This window comes from Aquila chrysaetos, chromosome 2 (assembly GCF_900496995.4).
Source record: "Aquila chrysaetos chrysaetos chromosome 2, bAquChr1.4, whole genome shotgun sequence".
Lineage (NCBI taxonomy): Eukaryota > Metazoa > Chordata > Aves > Accipitriformes > Accipitridae > Aquila > Aquila chrysaetos.
In genome coordinates, this window is record NC_044005.1 from 31,973,357 (window position 1) to 31,993,228 (window position 19,872).

The 19,872-nt window shown below is 34.9% G+C and overlaps 1 protein-coding gene across 3 annotated transcripts in view; it reads left to right on the plus strand.

Moving 5' to 3' along the window:
• The window catches only part of PRKD1 (protein kinase D1), a 149,716-nt gene that overhangs the window by 1,256 nt on the left and 128,588 nt on the right, over positions 1–19,872 (plus strand). The window lies entirely within an intron of this gene.

A 19,872-nucleotide genomic window follows, 5' to 3' on the forward strand; every position in this document is an offset into this window, starting at 1 on the left:
GGGGAGCAAAGGTGGCAGCGCCTGCGGGGGTGGCACTCGCCGCTGCTCCTCTGAAGCGGTAGCATCGCTAGGCACAGCTCGCCAGGACTCTGGTAAAATTGGCGCGGCGCGCCAGAATCCACCTCGCTTGCGCCGGAACCTCCGCTGCCCTCTGCCTTTTCCGACTTCGGTGTCCTAACAGTCATGTTGTACTCTAAAATAAAGCTTTACTTTATCGGTGTTTGTTGAGTGAAGGGCCCAGGTAAAAGTGTCGTAGTGATTGCAAAGGGTAAAAAAAAAATAAAAACAAAACAAAAAAACCCCAAACTAAATAGTCGGGATGGTTGTAATGGAAAAAGTTGGGCTTTTTTCCCACCTTGTGTTTACTGAGGTAAACAACTTCAGGCAGGGCTTTTTTTATCTTTTGTTAAAGTTGATGGCTTTGCCTTATGTCTGTTTCTAGGTCCCATCAATCTGAACTTTGTTAAATAGTGGAATTTCCTTTTTTTTTTTTTTTTCCTGAAGAGCAACTACTGAAGTGTTTTCAAAAAAGTATGAAATATGCATCTTCATTTCTAAATTTTGTATTTTTCTTAGTTTAAGAAATGGTTACCTGCTTTATTGAATTAAATTCTGAAGAAGGGCATACCCTTTTGTTTAACATTACCATATTTGCTTTCAAAGCTAGGCCAAAACTTGCTACTTGGTCACATATACATTAGAAACAACTTAAATATGTTTATTATTTCACCATTCATAAGTTATTATGCTAGCAATAATGGAAATGTTAAGATTGTTGCATGCATTGTTTATGTTTTTGTGCTTTAGTTTATTAATTTAATGGGTTTACTATAAACTTGAGTCTAATCCTAATTTCCTAACAATAGACCATTGTGTAAAGAAAACTAAATGCGTTGGCCTATGCTCGAAGGCCAGACTTTATTTAAGTACTGACATAAAAATTTTGAACACTTTAATTTGTTGCATTTTCCTGACTACATGAAAGAGAGCATCGTTTAGCTGCTTCTATGCAGAGCACACTTGAATGAGGAACTTTCTTCTCGTCACGGTTTCTTACAGCCCAAATGTCTGCTTTTCCAAGGCTGTTGAGAAGGAAGTGGCTCAAAGAAAGGGAAAACTGGAAGAAAGATAAGCTTTGTTGCTTGTTTTTTTTTTTTCTTGTTAGATGGTGGCCTCTACCTCCTCTACTCTGGAGATTAACTCGTATGTTATTTAGTCCTCAGAATCTCTGTTTTAAGCTCAAGCCTGCAAGTATGTCTGTATACATGACTTCACAAACACACATTGTTTCACTAAACATGACAGGATGGTTTGCATATACGAAGTTACTCGACATACTGGCAGAGACCCTCTTTTCAAAATAATTATGTGGATTCTAGAACTGTTCCAAGGTAACTTTTTGTGTGTTGTAGATTCACGATTTTCTCTTTTCCTGAAATAATTTGAAGCATTGCTTCCTCTTGATTTTATGAGAAAGATGTATTTGCTTATCTCAATCAAGCAGGAGACTATACTGTAAAGAATATTTTATTGAACTCTTACACTATTTTCAAGTTTCTGTGGGTCTGTAAAGTGGTGGCCTACCAGGTAACAATTTTGTCCCAAAGTTTCTGTTTCGTCTGGTTTGTTTAAGCAGTATATAAGGACGAGAAAATGTGATTTTGTTTTTCTCTTTGGCTGTTGTGTTAGACTGCTAAAATCAACTCTGTCTCTGTGGTGTGCTGTTAAATATTTAAGCAGTCCTTTGGTACACAACTTTATTTTTAGGATTGTGCTGAATTCTCTTCAGTATCAGTGTCAGATGATCTGTTTATAGAGCCTCTTCCGTGGTAATGTGGGTATACCTGATTCAAGATATTTATGACCCTTATTCTGCACAGATTTATACACCAACTTAAGGTAGTGCTGCTCAAAATTTTATGTTAAATTGAACTAAGCTTCTCAAAATGTGCGGAGTGGAGCACATTTAGGCATGAATAGAATGTTAATATAGAATGTGTGTGTGTATATCTATATCTATGTATGCATGTGTGTATATATGTATAAACCCACCACATTTCTATGTCTTTATATGGTGGTTTTATATATAATATACACATGCATGCACATATAAAAAACTGTTATTGCTATGTATAATTTAGAAGTTTATATTTAGATACAAACAAGTATTTGCATATATTTACACTAGTGGTCTTTAAACAGCATCTGAAGTGCAAAGGTTAGGTTTTCTAATTTTGGTAGAGAGTGTAATTAGATTAATAATCTAACATATATGATGTAAAAAATGGAATGAGCAAAGTGTGTCTCTTTCTCCATTGTCCATGAGAGGCATTCTTTCAGGAATCTCATCCTGAGATAGCTGTATGGAAATTTTCATAATAAATCTGAACATGAAATGGTACATACCAGTTTCAGGCATGAATTCAAACACATGTAAATCTGTTAAGAACTGCTCTGAAGACAATGAAATTTGATTCCTTTGAGTTTGTGTATTTTGTCTTAGAATCAGTGACATGAAAACCCTGAGACTTGTTCATGTGAGGTTATTTTTTCTTCAGTTGAAATGGAATTTTAGCATTTAAATGATGATGTGGTTGAGAAGAAATGAGGATCAACTGCAAAATGTGTGTCAGTGTTTGACTTGTGGAAGAGTCAGCCTCTAAGAACAGTGGGAGGATATTGTAAAATACAGTCTTTGTTTTCTGAAGATAAATAGTTTGAATTATTGCCCTTCTGGGGTTAGCTGCACACAATAGAACCACTTCTCCAGGGCAAAAGTGTAATGCAAAGCGCATTAAGTAGGGATGTGGCATATTTTTAATTGTCTGCAATTATCATGTTACCAAAGACTTTTTACTAGCAAAAGACAAAGGAAGGAATCTTTATACAAAATTTTATACAAATTCATACAATTTTAATTCAAAGGGGAAACTAGTTATTATTTATATTTTCTGTTTGTTGAAATTCTTTGTCATCATTATACCTCACATACAATGTGTTGGGCTACTGTAGTGGCATTGCCAAATTTTGAAAACTTTGAGTTCTCAAGTAAATATATGATACAACGTTATTTGACTTGAGAATGTGGGTTTTATAAAATAGCCCTTAGGTCAGCTGTTAACATCAGATGTTGGCTAGGCCTTCAGCATTTGAAGGCAGAGAACTTGCAAGGAATAGGAAACACAGACAACAAATACAAGAAACAAAATTTGATCTGAAACAGGGGAAACAAAATTTGGTCTGCATAGACCATGTGTAGTTCAGACTGATTTATAAAAGTAGTGTGGTAGATAGTTCACTGGTTTGGATAATTCTGAAATTTCACAGTAGGGAAAAAAAAGCAATAAATGGAAGGTAGGCCATGTTGGGAAGGGAAAAGGACAAAAAGAAATGTAATAAAAAGGTGGTTCAAGTGGCATACTGCAGCTGGAATACTGTGCCCAGATTCATCTTTATGTGAGGTATTTAGTGTTAAATTAGGAGAATTGTCGCAAATCAAACCAAGAGCCTTTTTAAAGTATTCCTGAGAATTGAACCAAACATGTTCAGGAACAGGTATGTATCCACATGTGCTGCTGGTTGTCTTTTGTAAGAGAAATCTAACTTACTCTTAAATAAATAAAATAGGAAAACAAAAATAAGCTTAGTTTTATTTTCTCAGGCTGGAATCTCTAAACCTGTGGTTTAAGTGAAGAAAGGAGCTTTTCTAAAGGTTGACATGAAAATATGCTTAACCTTTTCTGCAAGGGTTTCGAGCAGCCACGGAAAACATATGGGGTTTGTTTATATGGATGATGTTGGTGGTTGGTTTTTTTGTGTTTTTTTTTTTTTTTTTTTTTCCTTTCCCCAAATCTACAAACTTGCCTAAAATAAACAAGAGTCTGGTGGTAATGAAATAATTTCCTTTGGAGTGGAATAGAGACTCAGGGTAAATAGTATACTAGAGAGAAAAATTTTTAGCCTTGGATTAAACAGAGAAACTGTGACAGGTTTTACCATGCTGACCAAAACTCATATACCTTCAATCAAACACACAGATGTAGACATTTCATATATTTGCTACATTCTTGGCTATAGTCACAGTCTTCATATGTTCTGGAAAAGTTAGTACAGATATTCTGTTGATCTGTTAAAAGTTACATTCTCATGGAGTCTTTAACGGGTGTACACTGGTAACAAAATGTTAAACTTTTTCCCCTTAATTGAGTCTTTCTCTGCACTGAATGCTTCCTTCTGCCTGTGTTGTGAAAACACCAAGTTGTTAAATTTCATTTGAGGAATGCGAGGTGCCTTGTTATGATGCATATAAACATATTCCAAAGTGAAAGTACTTTTTTAATAATCTCACTCTTTCAAACTCAGGTGAGACTTTTGATGTTTGCAGTTTAATCTTTTACTGACTTTACATTTATTATTCTCCACCCTGGAAACTGTAAGTCAGTGTATGTAACATTAGTTTGTAGATTAGTTAAAATTACTTCTGGAGCACATGTGAGAAAACACTAGGAAGAGCATAACTTCGATGAAAGGGAGTCAGTCTGAATTTGTTTAAAGAAAGTGTGGGTTTTTTAAGAAATGCTAACTTTGTTATCTATCCCCTCAGTGATCCAGATGAAGAAAATAGGTCTAATGCTACAAACTTATCTAGAGCACTTGAAAAATTCCTTGCCAAAGATTAAAGGCTATCAAATGAATTCTCATAGAATAAGAAATAAGAAGGAGCTTTAGATAGAAGACAGGCTTGTAACCAAAGCAGTTGACATTTTAATTTTTAAAGGAATTACAAAAGGAGTCTTGTGTTGATCTTGTGTTAGTCCTACTGATGCTTCCCCCAGGCCATAATGATTTTAAAAAGGTAGATGAATAAGCGTATGACATGCTTCTCTCATTGCTGATGAGATGCAGCTCTTTTGTCAGAGAAAGGATGGAATTTATTAATGAAGTTGCAACATTTCCCAGACAGAAGTGGTTACATGGACATAGCATGATATACTCGGTGAATTTGAAATACCGGATGTCTGACTGTCTGTCTGATAGAAGACTTACTGGGCATAAACCACACAGATGACCTGAAAATGCACAGTAAGCCCAGTGTGTCCTGAAGGTGCAGTGGGTGTACTGCCTGGTACACAGGTGGTCTGTGCTGTGGATTATGTGTGAAATACCTGGTATGTGTCAAATCCGTGTATGGATTTGTGCAGAATTTGTCCCCAGGTATTCTCCCATAATTTCTGGAAATCCCTCACAAACATCCAAAACTCTTCTTATCTAGATTCCCCCCTCCGTGTTTTGAGAAATCTGGCTGTATGGTTACCATGTGTGTTATACTGTGGTTACCTGCAAGGAAACAAGCACACTTCTTGAAGTCTGCATATTGTTACTTTTAGTTTCTTATTTTTACTGTATTTTGTATATGAAACTATTTAAATTAAAAACTTTTGCCAAATGTATGTTTGCCTTTTTTTTTTTTTTTTTTTTTTTTTTTAGTGATGCTGTGCTAGCAATTATTTTAAGGACATCTGTGGAATTTTTAAGGTGGCTGTGTGAAATTAAAAATTACAACTCAAAGACAAATTAAGTACAGTGAGACCGAGAGTTGTCCATCTCAAGCAACCTGTGATAAACATGTGTGGTGTTTGTAGGTTTTTTTAAAATTGCTTCTGTACAGTGCTACAGGCCATCACTAACTTCTTGACTTTGCCCTCTGGTTGACATCAGATAGGTTTATGTTGACATTATGTAATATGGCTACAGTTATACAGATGCAATTAAGTCTATAAATAAAATATTTCTCCCAAGTGTTTATCCAAAGTGTAGGTGATCTGTTCTCTAGAAATACTTGATTAATCCTCCCCATACAACAATGTGGTTGTATGTGTGTCTTTAGTCAGTGCTAGCAGTTGACTTGTATTTGGCTCTTGCTGATTGGAGGAGGACTCTTTCAAGTTGTCTTCTGGAGCTACTATATGCTTCTTGCATAATGTCAAACTGTCAGTTTTGGGATTGAATTGAAATCTGCTTTAGGGTGTGTTTGAGTAAAATACTTTTTTCATTTTTCAATGTCAGACTTCAATGTCTCTTACAGAGGGTTGAATGTCGAGGTTCTGCTGGAAAGGTACCTGAATTTTGTTATCATTTCTCATTAACCCCAAAAGAATGTAGGTTATATGAGAATAAAAAAAAAAAAAAATTCCCCATTTTGTTGAGATAACTTTTACCTCATCTTTGACAGTGATTTTCTTTCCATACACATTATCTTCATTGTGTTTTACCACTTTGTGAGAGGAGACTTTTGATGCAATGCCTTTCTATGCTTGGCTGGTGGGGCACTCAACTGGCATAAGCTGGGATGCCCAGCATGAACTTCTTGGGGCTCTACCAGGACATCACCTTTGTTTACTTTCTCATGGCTTGTGGCATCCTTGTGAATGTCCAGGATTTTGCAGACACAGCCAGATTTCTTTCACAGGCTTTCAATTTTCTTCTTCCGCATACAAGACATTTAGTACTGCTAAATGGTTTCTTGCTTTTTGGGACTTTTCTTTCCTTTTAAATATTTTTATGCATGTAACAGTGTAAGATGATGACAGACTTTGTCACTCAAAACCCGTGTGTAAGATTTAAAATAACTTGTACATATCTGTCTTTGAGCTTTTAAAGGATAAAATCTTGAAGTATGCACTTCAAGTCAGCTACTTCACGAAGCAGATTTTTGCTTTCTAAATCCCCTTCTAGTTTTATCTCCTGGAACAACATGTGAAGGTTAGAAAGGTAGGGTAGTGTATCATGCTATAATGTAGAGGTAATAGTGTGGACATATTACAATGATACATTCACAGACATAAAGTTAAATGTAAATTGCAGTGTATATCACTGTCTTTTGCTTTCTCTTCCTCCATGTATTTGTGGGTTCCTTTTGCTTGTTCCCTGTAATTCTGTTTTCTTTTTCAGCTGAGGAAAACTTAGTCAAGAGGTAAGCTTTCACTTCTCCCGCCATGCAACATGTATATTGCTATTGTGATTGTTGCTCTTACATAGCCATAGCATGCTGTGTGTGCCTCTTCTGCAGTCGGAACCAGCTCAGAAACAGTGCCATGACGTTAAAGCTATAATGTAGCTGGTTATTTTGATCAAAATTTGTCAAATATCAAATTTTATTCTTCTTTTAAAAAGTAAGAAACATGAACATACTTCATCTAATCTGGATCTTGGCTGTTTCCTCAAAGAAAAGAGGCATTTAGAGGCTTTTATTAGTGGTCAGCATAAAAAGGTCTTTCCAATGTAATTTTAAGCACAAAGTGTACGAAGAGAAGCTGCGAACCATGACCACGGTTGCCAACTCTAAACCTCTATCTTGTACGCTTTAAAAGAACCATATCTGAACATGACCTGTGCAATCTGAAAGCATGTTCTGTTTCTTCTCTCTTCAAGTTATTAAAAAAAAAAAAAAATCAACCTTGAGAAACAGTGTAAGAAATAGTTTTTGTTAGCATCTTGTCAGTTGAAAAAGCGCAGACAAGGCGCAGCTGGCACTGGGAGCAACATTCTGGCTATGAGGCAGTTTGCCTAAAAGATGCTTATCCTTAAAACCAGCAACTTCCATATTGCCTAATCTTTTTCCTACCACCTGAGAAATCCTTTTACATAAAAATAGGAATTACTAATGTATGTGGACCGTAATGGTAAAGTATATCACGGTCTCCCTCTTTGCAGCACCGTATATCCTTATGTAATTTATGGATGCTAGGCTAGGGTCTATATTCAGACTGAAACAGTCCTGAAAGCCCCATAGATCTTTGGGCCACAAAGGGTTGTTTATGGGATTTAAACTTTTTAAATTGTGCTTTTGAGCCATGGGATGAGGGTCCATGGGGTGAAGGAAACCCCACTGATAAGGAGGACAGTATGAGTTATCAACACTGTTTTCAGTGTAGCTGTAATAATGTTGACATTTGACTCTGGAGTTCAGTCCCCCTCTGCATCAGCTTTAAAGGGTTGGATTACAGGTGTGCTGTCTGTTTTCATGATGTGACTCTAGATGTGCTGACCATGCTGTCTAGTGTTGTAAGTGCTGATCTTATCAGTCTGAGGATTTCATATTGCCGTGCAAAATCAACTACATCTAGGAAAATGTGAAAATTCTACACTAATCATAAAATGCAACCTTTCAGATATTTGCAATATGTGTGAACTTACACGTTTGTTCTGGTATATTTTTTATACCTACCTCTAAAGAAGGAATGCCGCAAAGTATGTAGAATACGAGTCGGAGTCTGTCCAGTTCCAAACCCGCATAGTTTTCACTGTGTTTTTTCCCAAAGCGTTGGCTGTCCTACACAAAAAAATTTAGGAAAAAAAAAAGTGGAGTGAAAATTGAAACAATCTGCTAAGAGTTTGTGTGTGTGTGTGTTTGTGTGGGGGTGGGAGGGATTAGATTAGGGGAGAGGATCTCTTGATTCTAGGCTATGTGTTTTTATCCTCATTCCCCAAGGAAAATTAAACTTTGCTGTCTGTATGTTATCCTTCTCATATAACAGAATGTCTGCTGGCCTGTTTGTCACAAGAAGCTTGATAAGTCATTGTAGTAGAAAGAGTTCAGGTAACCAGCTAACAGATTGTTAGGCAGAAAATCTGGCAAAATCAAACAATTTGGGAAATAAAATACTTGTGTTCTACATCCAGAAACATATATCTTCAATCTGTGTTTATGATCATGCTTTTTGTTTTCATGCCATGTGAACTTGACCCAGAGAATGACACATTTTTCAAACCTACAAACAAATGCCAGTGTCTTGACTTTCAGTTCTTAATCTAGGTTAAATGATCATGCAATGTAAACCTCCTCTTTCTTCCTTCCATTTGATTTCTTTTATTTGGCAGCTGTCACAGAACCGAGGAGGTTCTGAGCTGTGTTCTGGTGCTGAATTAGTTCTTGATGTGAACTAAGTATGTACTTTAGGAGGAGTTACAAAGGTGATAGAGCTAAACTCTTCTAGCTAGTGACAGAGGCTGAAACAAAGAGCAATGACTGCAAATTATGGTTTGAAAGAGATTCGTGTTGGGCATTAGGAAAAAAAAACTTTGCTAGGAGAGTAGTGCAGTACTGGAACAGGTACCCAGAAAGGTGGGAAACTTAATTCATCCTTTGTTTTTGGCCTTGGGTAAACAAAATCTCATGTTGGAGATAGTCCTGCTGTGAGAACTCAGACTAGATAACTTCCAGAGGTTCTGATGTTTTTGTGATTCTCAGAGTACGCAGTTCATCATTGTCAATAATTAAACTAATACTCGAGATCAAGTAGTGGCATTCCCCTATCAGACACAGCTGAAATTTGTTCAGCAGTTGACACAGCCTATATATAGCTTTAATCAATCTATGTTTTTGTCTTCATGCTTTGTGTTGTATCTGTAGTCTCTTGTTTGTCTCTGATTTGAATATTTAAAAACTAAAATTTATATCTGATAAAAATTAAAAGTTATAGCTGATAGTTATGTATACCTACTAAAGAGGAGGTGGAAAACAGCTGGAAAACACTATTTTTAACGGTGCTTTTGAGTCTTTGTTTATGTGTGTATGTTTGTTGCATTAACACCTAATGAATATTAAGCAGCCTGTATTATGATAGAGCCTTATTATATGCTGTATTGTGTACAGAGAAACAGTCCCTCCCTTCAGTACTTTGCAGTCAAGGTGTACTGGACAGCTGGTAATTACACCACATCTTAAACCATATGGAGTGATACCTCAGCATTAAAACCAGCAGTTTATCAGCAGTACCTTTGAAGAATGAGAAATCCATCTTAGGTTGTGCGCATTAGCACCAAAGTTCCTCATGGAAACCTGTGCTTAGTAAAAACCACCAGCCCTTTCAGTATGAAATAAAGACCTAAAATCTTATGGCTTAGAAATAAAAAATAGTGTTACATAGGGGAGGGACCTGCTGAGTTGTCTATCCTCGTGGAATGGTGAGGGGTCTGTCTGTGCAGAGATGCAAGGAAGGAATGATAAAATGAAGTAATACACCCATCTGCTGCAAAGATTGCTTTAAGTGGAACAATGTGTAATTTCTCAAGGAAGGAAGATAATGTATTGCTTGAGAAGTGAACTGATGAGGACATACTTGATTTATCTGTCCTTGCAGGGAGGACGTGTGCATGTTAGAAATGTTCTGCAGGAAAAAAGATGCATTATTTAGACCCCATCTTGCTGTTAGAGCTTCGAGGGAAGGCCAAGGTGACAGCAAAGCTAAAGTTACTGTTTGTTGTATTACTTCTTGTTTTTCCTCCTCTTCCTCCTCCACCTTTGCTCATTTTTCCTATGCTTCTTAACAGGCTCTTATCAAATAGTCACACTATGTAATTTAGGCATCTAAAGTTAATATCCTGGACTGGTAGACAACCATTGAGTAAACTAAAGGCATACAGTCTAAGCTAAAATTTGGCTGCTGATTTTTCAACATTATCGTAACGTGCTATGCCTTCACACATGGCGCATAATTGTATGTGCAATTATATGTTTAAATTTAGGAATGTTAACAATGTTTTGGTAACATTCAAAGTAACATTGCATACTGCAGTCACATAATTTTGTTAAATACCTTGGTTTACCCAGAAGTAAGTGCTTTATGTTGTTACAAGAGGAAAAACAAATTTGTAGCAGTCTTACAAGTTTCACACTTTTGGGTATAATGTAGATAAGAGAATAAGGATGAAATCCCTTTTGAAGGCTGGAGTGTGAAACAAGAATTTCTAAACTTTTAAAGCTGCTGAAAATCAGGCCTGTTTGTTCAAAGATGGCCTAAGAGCAAAAAACTTCATATGGTCAGTTTAAAAGGTCTGCAAATGTCTGCTTCCTTATTTGAGGGTAAAATAATCAATATGTAAAAACTTGCCAGAATCTATTTGGAGATGCCTCAGGAAAGGATCTGAAGTAAAAAAAAAACAACCCTTCATGGGTCTCCCTAAAATACTGAGTGTATCTCATCTATTGCTGATGAGTGAAGCTGCATTGTTTACCTTTAATTTAGGAAGGATTTTTTTTCTGTTAAGGAATCAATTTTTGAGTAATAATGTCACCTTTTTTTCCCTCTGTTTAGCAGTACAGGAGGGAGGTTCTGAAAACAACAAAAATCATTATATAACAAGAGAGGGGCTTCACAAAGGGCAAGTCAAAGCTTAATTTCCGTCTTTTGAATAGGAGTGCATAAAAATCTCTCACTAGTGTGGCTTGATTGTTACCCCCTTCTTCTGAAGTGTTCCAATCAGAAACGAATGTTGAATGTTACTTGACATGTTGATATCATGCTTATATGAGTACGGACAAACAGTAAGACAAGAGTTAAAAAAAAAAAGTATTTAAGACTGAACCTCATGATAATGACAAATACATTTATAAAGATAATAACTATTTCATTTCTTTTAATCTGACTGATGCTATTATTTGATTCCAAAGTTTGCATTCAGATCCTCATGACTTAAATGATCTACCACCTTTGCAACATTTTGAAAATACATGAAGTTTTAAATTAGCATCTGTATTTTTATTCTTTCTTTAGACATATGAAGAATTGCTTATGTATGAGAATGTAGCATTATGAGAGAACTGCTTTCTGTATGCACACCTTATTTTGTCTGTATTGAGGAAATAATCCTTTGTATTAGAATTGTAAACATAAGCATAATATAAGTGTTAACACTTTGAAGTTTGCATGTTCAGGTGTATTGAAGGGCATTTCTGTGCTGGCTTTACAAACTGTGGTATTAGTGGATACAGAAAATACTGAATCTGGGAAATGTGTATTCGATCATTTCTCTGACTCCTGCTGGCCATGGATGCCACCGAACAAGTTACTTCCTTCCCTAACATATTAGTTTCCCTTTCTGAATGGCATATTGATACTGAGGAGGACTAAATATGAATAAAGCAGGATTTTGACTGAGTAATCTTAACAGTATTGTTTACTCTGTGTAAAATATTTAAGAATTTCATATGTAGAAGTTTGTAAGTGATTTTTGACCAATCTTAGAATTTACAGTACAAAGATGTGTCTATACAACCAGAAATATTGATGAATATTTATGTAATATATCCTTAGAATGTTTCTAAAATGTTAGGCTATGATGATTGTTAGTATATAGATACTTGCTAGTTGTAAATAACAATTAAAAAGGATTACAATGAATTAGTAGTAGTATTGACTACAATGTATTTTGAGGATTGGTTTTAAATTGTGTGATAAATTTGTATGGGGTGTAAAATACATTTCTAGGTATCTTTCTGATCATGAAAATCTTGTTAGAATTCTGTGAATGAATTCTTGGGTCAAATACTTGTATTTTGTGCTAATTCTACAATTGGGTCTGTATTTATTATAGTTTCTTCTGGTACAAAGAAGTTGCCCTTCATACCAGTCTATTGTTAAATTTTTATCATTTGTAATTTCTTAGTATTCTTCTTCAGTAATTTCCACAGAGATATACTGTGGAAGGGACTACTTTTTTAATGGATTTTTTGGTTAGATAGAAAAATGTAACTAAAATGTCAACAGAAAGCAAATTTCAAGAAAGCGTATCTTACCTCTTTCAAGAAAAGAAAGGATGAATCATTTCTTGTATTGATAAATTTTTTTTATCAATACAAGAGCCTTTGAAATGACAGTGTTACTGGATGTTTCTGAAACTTTTATTCTTCCTTCTTGTGGTTATATCAGAATATGGATATACAAATTTGTGTTTCAGGTGTTTCTCGGCATGAAAATGTGTCAGTTTGCAGGAAAAATCAAGGTGCTTTCACATAACTTTTTTTGATTAATTTGAAACATTTTAATACATCAAATTCTACTTTTTATGTAGAAAAATAAGATTTTTTTTCTTACTTCATTATTTTTCCTTTGTTTAAAGAAAAAATCCTGCGAATTAATTCCTAATTTTAAGGAGAGATTTTTTTTTTTTTACTTTTTCAAAAGTTGTCTTCAGCTCCTGGTGCCCTGGAAATTTCTATAGTTTTCTGATTTTTAAAGGAGCCAAAAATAGCTCTCTTATTATCAGAGTAGAATGTCACTGAAGTTTTCGTAGTGAAAAATACAGAAACATCAGCATGATAAGGGTAGGTGACCTCTCTTCTTTTTAATCTTTGTTCAGTGAAACGTTCTGTTTTGAAGCATATAACAGGGAATATTTTATTGAAGACTTTCTATCCCAGAGGTTGTTTTGCTCATTGAAACGAGGAGTTTGCGATGTCTTCCCCTAAGAAAGAAGGATGGTAAAAGAAGAGTAGAAATGACAATTTGTGACACTATCACGTTGCCAGTGAAGCAAGAAAAAGTGGCCAAAACCTTTTGTTGCAGCTTCACATTTCTTGTGACTTCACTGATGTGGAAGTGAGGAATTACATTATAACAGTTAAAACCTCACTGGAAAATTATTTTTAGCAGCCCATTATTATCAGAAGGGGGGCATACAATTGTCATAGTCATCAGAAAGATGCTGCTGTAAACTCTTAATGTTGCAGTTGACTCAGCTTTTTGGACCCATACACCTTTAGTTTTCTAATTTAGAGCTTTCTAATTCATCTGAATTCAGTGTTGACCCTGCTTTAAGCAGCAGATTGGGCTAGATGACCTCCCAAGGTCTCTTCCAACCTGTTTGATTCTGCAGCTACAAGGGATAAAAATTGGAAGAAACCCCCTCTTTCCATTAGTAAGTAAGATTTACATTTTCTGGTTAGCGGTCTGTAGTTTTGTGCAATAAAATACTCAAAATTTACTCCTCCTTTGCAGTTTCTTAGGTGGTAATATTGGCGACCACAGCTTGCAGATTCATATTGGAATCTGTTTTATCTATTTTATATTGAATTTCCATAAAGTTGCAAATAATTGCAGTTTCCCTTATGTGCTTTATTATGCCATTTAATCTTTCTTTTTGTTTTGGAAGTCAAGTACTATTTTTACATAGTATTTTATGGATTTATATTTTTCAAAATTAACTTCTGTGGTTTTTTTAATTATCTTTGAAACCTCTAGGGAAAGGCTAGAAATAATGCTGTTAAGTAAGTTGCTTGTATCTTCATGCTTGGGTTTCCTATAAGGATAGGTAAGGAGGAAAAAAGTTAAAGAGAAATTATAATCTTCTGTTGTTTGTAAAGATAATTCCATTCCCTTAGGTACTCTAGTGTTCTCTACTGTTTACAATTTTTCTTGGTATTTAAAAATTCGACAGCAAAGGCTTTTCAGTTTAGTAAGTCAGAGTTTCTGTTTAACTATATGTTTCTCAGGGTTTTTTTATACTGTTTCATATAATAGTGATTAGAATAATTGCTCAGTATGTATACGTTTGGGTTTTCAGAAGACTTAGTTTTTCTTTTGAACTGAGTATTATGTATGTAGCACTTAAGCATGTATTTAACTTTTCCTCTATCAGTTATCTGGTCCAGTTTACTGCAGAGCTGCTCTGAAAGGTCAGTGGGGGAATGGGAACAAATGACAGGCAGATGGAGCGGACACTATTGAAAGAAACTAGATCTTGGTTTGCTAAGTCTAAGACTTTACATGTTTGTTGCTCTGTCATTTCTGCTCCCCCCCTCCCCCACTGCCCCCCACTGGCTGGGTTCAGTTACATTGGATGGAAGACTAGAAATATCAAAGAGAAAGTTCTGTTTTTTCAGAGACCAACATTTGAGTAGAACAAGGAGCCAAGTAACCTGACTGAAGGTAGGCTGCCCTGGGGCTCAGGCTTATTAGGTTGCAGAGAATTCATATGGGAGACGGTATTTCAACTGGCTTAAGCATAGAAAATTTTACATCAGAATTTACAAACAATTGTGAGACAAATGCATTGGAAATCAAGCTTTATTATGACAAGGTTAAATGGATGCAAATCATTGTGCATCCTTAGATTCTCTTTTGCCTTCTAATTTGGCTCAGCAGACAAAATTAAAGGAGCTGTTTGTAGGTTCCCTAGTTATATGCAAGTTCTTAAATATTGATAGAATATTAATGAGCTTTCCTAAATTAGTTATTTATTCTAAATGTCTTTCATCATACTGTCTCTCCTAGCATCTCAGGATCTGGGCTATGACTCTTGCATGACAGGCAGATCCTAACTGGCATTTTTGTTACACAAGCAAGATCACTTTTCTTGCCCCTTCTCACAACAGATTGATGTGTTGGCATCTTTTTGTATTGTTCCAATATGCACTTTTAGACAACACAATCTGTGTGGGTTTTTTTTTTTCTTTTTTTAGAAAAGAAGCCCTGCAAAACAAAAAGAAAACATCAAAAGAACAGAACCCCTTAAAACTCTGCAACAAAGTATTGTTGTCTGAGATTCATAATGGCAAAATTTGAATGAAGATATCATAAAGGGTAAATGTGCATCTAAACAAGAGTTTTCAGAAAATAAAAGTATCTATGATACTTTAAAGACACTTTATAATAATTCTTTCTTCCTACGTGTATATATACAACGTCACCTGCTCCAGAAAACCATGGTTAGATTGGATTACAACTCACTTTAAAGTATGTCTTTACACTTTTTACACTGTTAGAAGCTTTTTATTAGGATTATTTTGGTAAAGTATAATGATAGTAGTTAAAACTTTGTTAATTTTAGAATATATTGTGTGTATAGCTTATTTATACAAGAATAGGGTATTCCTACTTCTCATTTTTAATTCCTTTATTTTATGTAGTAAAGTGATAGTTTATTTTGTGTAGTGTTATCTATATATGAGGACAACTCTGTACAAATATTTGTGGCTGCAGTATACATTTGGACTCCTATGGATATAGTACAACCCCCCCCCCCCCCCCAAGCACACTGAAATTCATAGGACAAATGTCAGATTTGTAAACATTAACTAAGTTGATGCTTCTATATTTTTTCCAAGAAATTAATGGAACTGCTTTTGAAATAAAATTTTTAAACTAGGATTTTTTTTTTGCCAAGTTCCATTATGGAATTAATTTTCTCTTATTGCTTGGAAAATGGGAGTAGGCAGATACAGGGCTGTCATACAGAAAATGTAACTGTACAATATTCTGTAGAACAATTCTTCAGGCAAAAGAGTGTTCATAATGAAAGGTCCAATTTCTGTTCTTGCAGTTTCATGTCAAGACATGGTGACAACTTGTGCTTTTTTTAAAATCACACAACAACGAATAGGTGAAGGAAAAATTCTGCAAGTAAATGTTCTTCTAGAAAGTAAGTACTGAAGGCTCTCATGCAGTGACTTGGGTTAGGAAAGCTGGACAAAAAATGAAGGGTGCCTAATGAAAAAACAGCTATCAAAGTTATCTGTGTACATATATATTTGTTTGGAATCCATATAATAACAAAATCATGTCCTGAAGCATATGCTGGACATATTCTTTTACCTGAATGGTCATAAATATAAAATAATATAAACCACTTTATCGTTAGTGAAACATGAACATTAAAGATGACTTTTACTTTTTTTTTTAAAGTTAATGTGACTTTTCAGAGAAATCAAGCAAAATGACTAATGACAATACTCTCTAAAACATCTTGAATAAGGTAAAAAATACTGCATAAATAAACATGAGCAAATACATTATATTAATACATGATTGCTAAAAGAAATTGTCAATTACTTCCCACTATTCTCCTAAATTTTCATTACATAATATTGCTTTCTGCAGACTGGCTAAAAGGTTGTTAGAGAATGAGGGACACAATATAGTTAAAATGCATGTGGAAAACATTCTGGAATATTTTGAAAGTGCATAACTTAACCACTGATATTATTTGTGCATTGTAAAAGCTACATTAACATAGGTTTCTTCTATGCTAGACTGGGAATCATTCCCAGGTTCAGATGCAGGTGAGCGCTATGGCTGCGTTCTTGGAGGCTGGGGATACAGGCTCTGCTCGAAGAGGTCCCTTGTGCACCTTGGAGCACACCTGCCCAACAATATATATATATATATATATATATATATATATATAGCATGATATCTGTTACATAGACTAGTGCAGCTCAATGAAAAAGTGACTGATACTGCTGAGACAATGAATTTGGGGTATGTGAAAAATGAGGTTGCTTTGCTGTCATTTGCAGTGTATGTTTGACTTTTTGAAATTTTCACTGTAACATCCATAATAGTATAGAAGATCCAGCAGAATCAATTTTTTATGGTCAAAGAAATAATTCAAAAATCCTTTCTAGAAACTGTATTTGATAAAGAAAAATAAGCATGACTATATTTCTGTCTTTGTGGTGTTTTTTTTGTTGCTCATGTATGTCCTTACTTGAAATTCTATTTTTATAAACATCCATCTTATTTTTACAAGTTTGTTTACACCACAAGTAGAAGCTAGTTTTAGCCTAATGAGAGAGCTGCAACTAAACCTAGTTGCTTAGCTTATGTGTTTTTAATAGTACGGTTTCGTTTGTGTTGATGCCAAAGATACTATTTTTTTTTAAAGTTTTAAGAAAAATACTTTTCTTTATTTTCTTGTATACTTTATTTTAAGCAGATTGGCACAGAATCATTGAGGTTGGACATGATTTTTTTTTTTTAGCTGACATATCATCTTTTGATACAAGATTTTTGCAATTGCTAGTTGAAGACACTTGCCAAAGTGCCAAAGGTTATATCTGCTCTTTCATGACGTAACAGATAAGCTACATACCAAGAAAAATGTCTTCTAAGATATGGGCTTAAATAATAGATAGAATACATGAAAAAAGAATTTTCATGGGGGCCCGTGTTTAAAAAAAAAAAAAACAAAACCCCAAAAAACCAAAAACAAAAACCCAACAAACAACCTAACACTTTTCCTCTAGGAACAATTTCTTCCTGATACTTGTCATTCACAAGGAAATAGGTCTTTGGTAAGAGGAGGGTTTGGTTAGTGATGTGCTATATTTGTGCTTACAAAAATACCATTTAAAAAAACATGAATACACTTTTAACTACCTAGTATATACTGATCTGCACTGTAGCAACTGTCAGATGGAACTGTGATTCTAGGGTGAGGGATAGAGAGGGAGAGATTTACAGTGCTGTATGGAATGGAACTTTTTTTATATGATGGAATAGTTCTGATCATGCAAAATCTAACTAGGTGTAATTGGTCTATATATTGAAGAAATCAAATATTTTTATAGAGTTTGTGGTACTCTCCCTGGCCTCCCAAGTCCCAATCCACGAACTAACCAAATAACTCTGCATACTTGGCAGGTAAATGAAACAAAGGCCAAAAATGAGATGAAATCAACTGACTCTTACAATGCTCTCAGCTGCTAAGAGGAAGTTAATAGATTCTAAAGGTACCTGTTTCCATGTAAAACTTTCATCTGTGTAATTTGGTTTTGCCAGTCTGCTGTTGAGTATGGGATTAAGGTCTTGTTAAGCAAGCCTATGTGAATAAGCTAACATAATAGTTGCCCTCCACACATGAGCCTGCATCTATTTCTTTAATGATTCTTTAGAGGTGGAATGAGATGTCAAGAAGTGGTTTTTAGAGAAGCAATATCAGTTCTCCTACTATTATTCTTGATATTTTCAAAATTTATGTCTTCATTCATATTCAGCATGTAATCCCTGAATCCTTTTCTGAAGAAGTGCTAGTTAACCTGTTGTTCTTCACGCTTACTTTTCTCAAACTGTTTCTTCAGTAACATATCCCTGTAAAACTTCATCCTCGTTTCTTCAAGTCACTTCTCCATTTTTTTTGAGATGTTTTTGAATTCTATTCCTGTCTCTTAATGAGTTTGCTGTCCGTCTCGGTTTCATATAGAATGAAAATTTGGTATGAATTTTCTCCAACAAATCATCCAGATAGTTACTGAAATCCTTGTAAAGAACTGGACCAAGACCAGGTTCCACTTTGGAATCTGCCCTTCTCAGCCTCCTTCAGTGCTTCCTTGCTTTCTGACAGTGCTAAGTACTCCATTTGGGTCTAGCTATCCAATCAGTTTTGTCTCTTTTTTAAGGCAATTTCAGATGAGTAATGTCAAATTTGCTTTTGAGAATATCATGTCAAACAGTATCTGAAAACATGTTAAAGTTAAAATACATGGCTTCTGCTGCTTCCCCTTTAACTCTACAGCTCGTTATCCTGTCAGAGAAGTTAGATTTCACTTGTAATAATTTGTTCTTAGCATATTTAGATTGTTTGCTACCTAACTCCTGTCTTCCACCTTCATCAAAGTAATCTGATAGTTAAGAGCCAGTACTTTTAGGATGAAAGCTGACCAGTCTGTAACTTCTAGATTCCTCTCTTTTCCCCTGATTTTTATATCTAATGGTCTTCCATTAAGTCCTACCTTATTGCATTCATTCAAGAGTTTTCAAATGCAATTGCCAAATGTTAATAGAATTACTTTGAATTGTTTTATAAACTGCTATATGAAGTTCTTCAAAGTCATCCTTTTTTTTGAAACATCTACTTTGCATGAGTACTCTTGATTTCTTTTTTCTCCAGCCTGGGTTAGGCATCTTTGTTCTGGTGACGTCTTTAATGAAACTTGATGAAGAAAAACATATGAAAATTTAGCCTTTTTGGTATCACTAATTTCTCTACAGAGTAGCAGGCAAACTTTCATTTGTCTAAGAGTATACAACTGTAGTCAAATTATTACTTGCTATTGCTGATACTTTTTACTAATGCAGTACTGTGTTTTTTTGTTTTTTTTTTTTTTTTTTTGGTCTGGCCTTAAATGTTTATAGTGTTGTTTTGTACTTAATCTTCCTACTTAAACTAAGTTTCCACTTTCTGAATGTCGTCTTTTTATGTTTGAGGTCAATCAAAACTACATGATTTGCCTAGTTCAGTCTTTTAGTACACTTACTGTTTTTTCTTCAGCCTGTTTAATTTTTTAGTGGAACTTCAGATTTGGATTCCTCA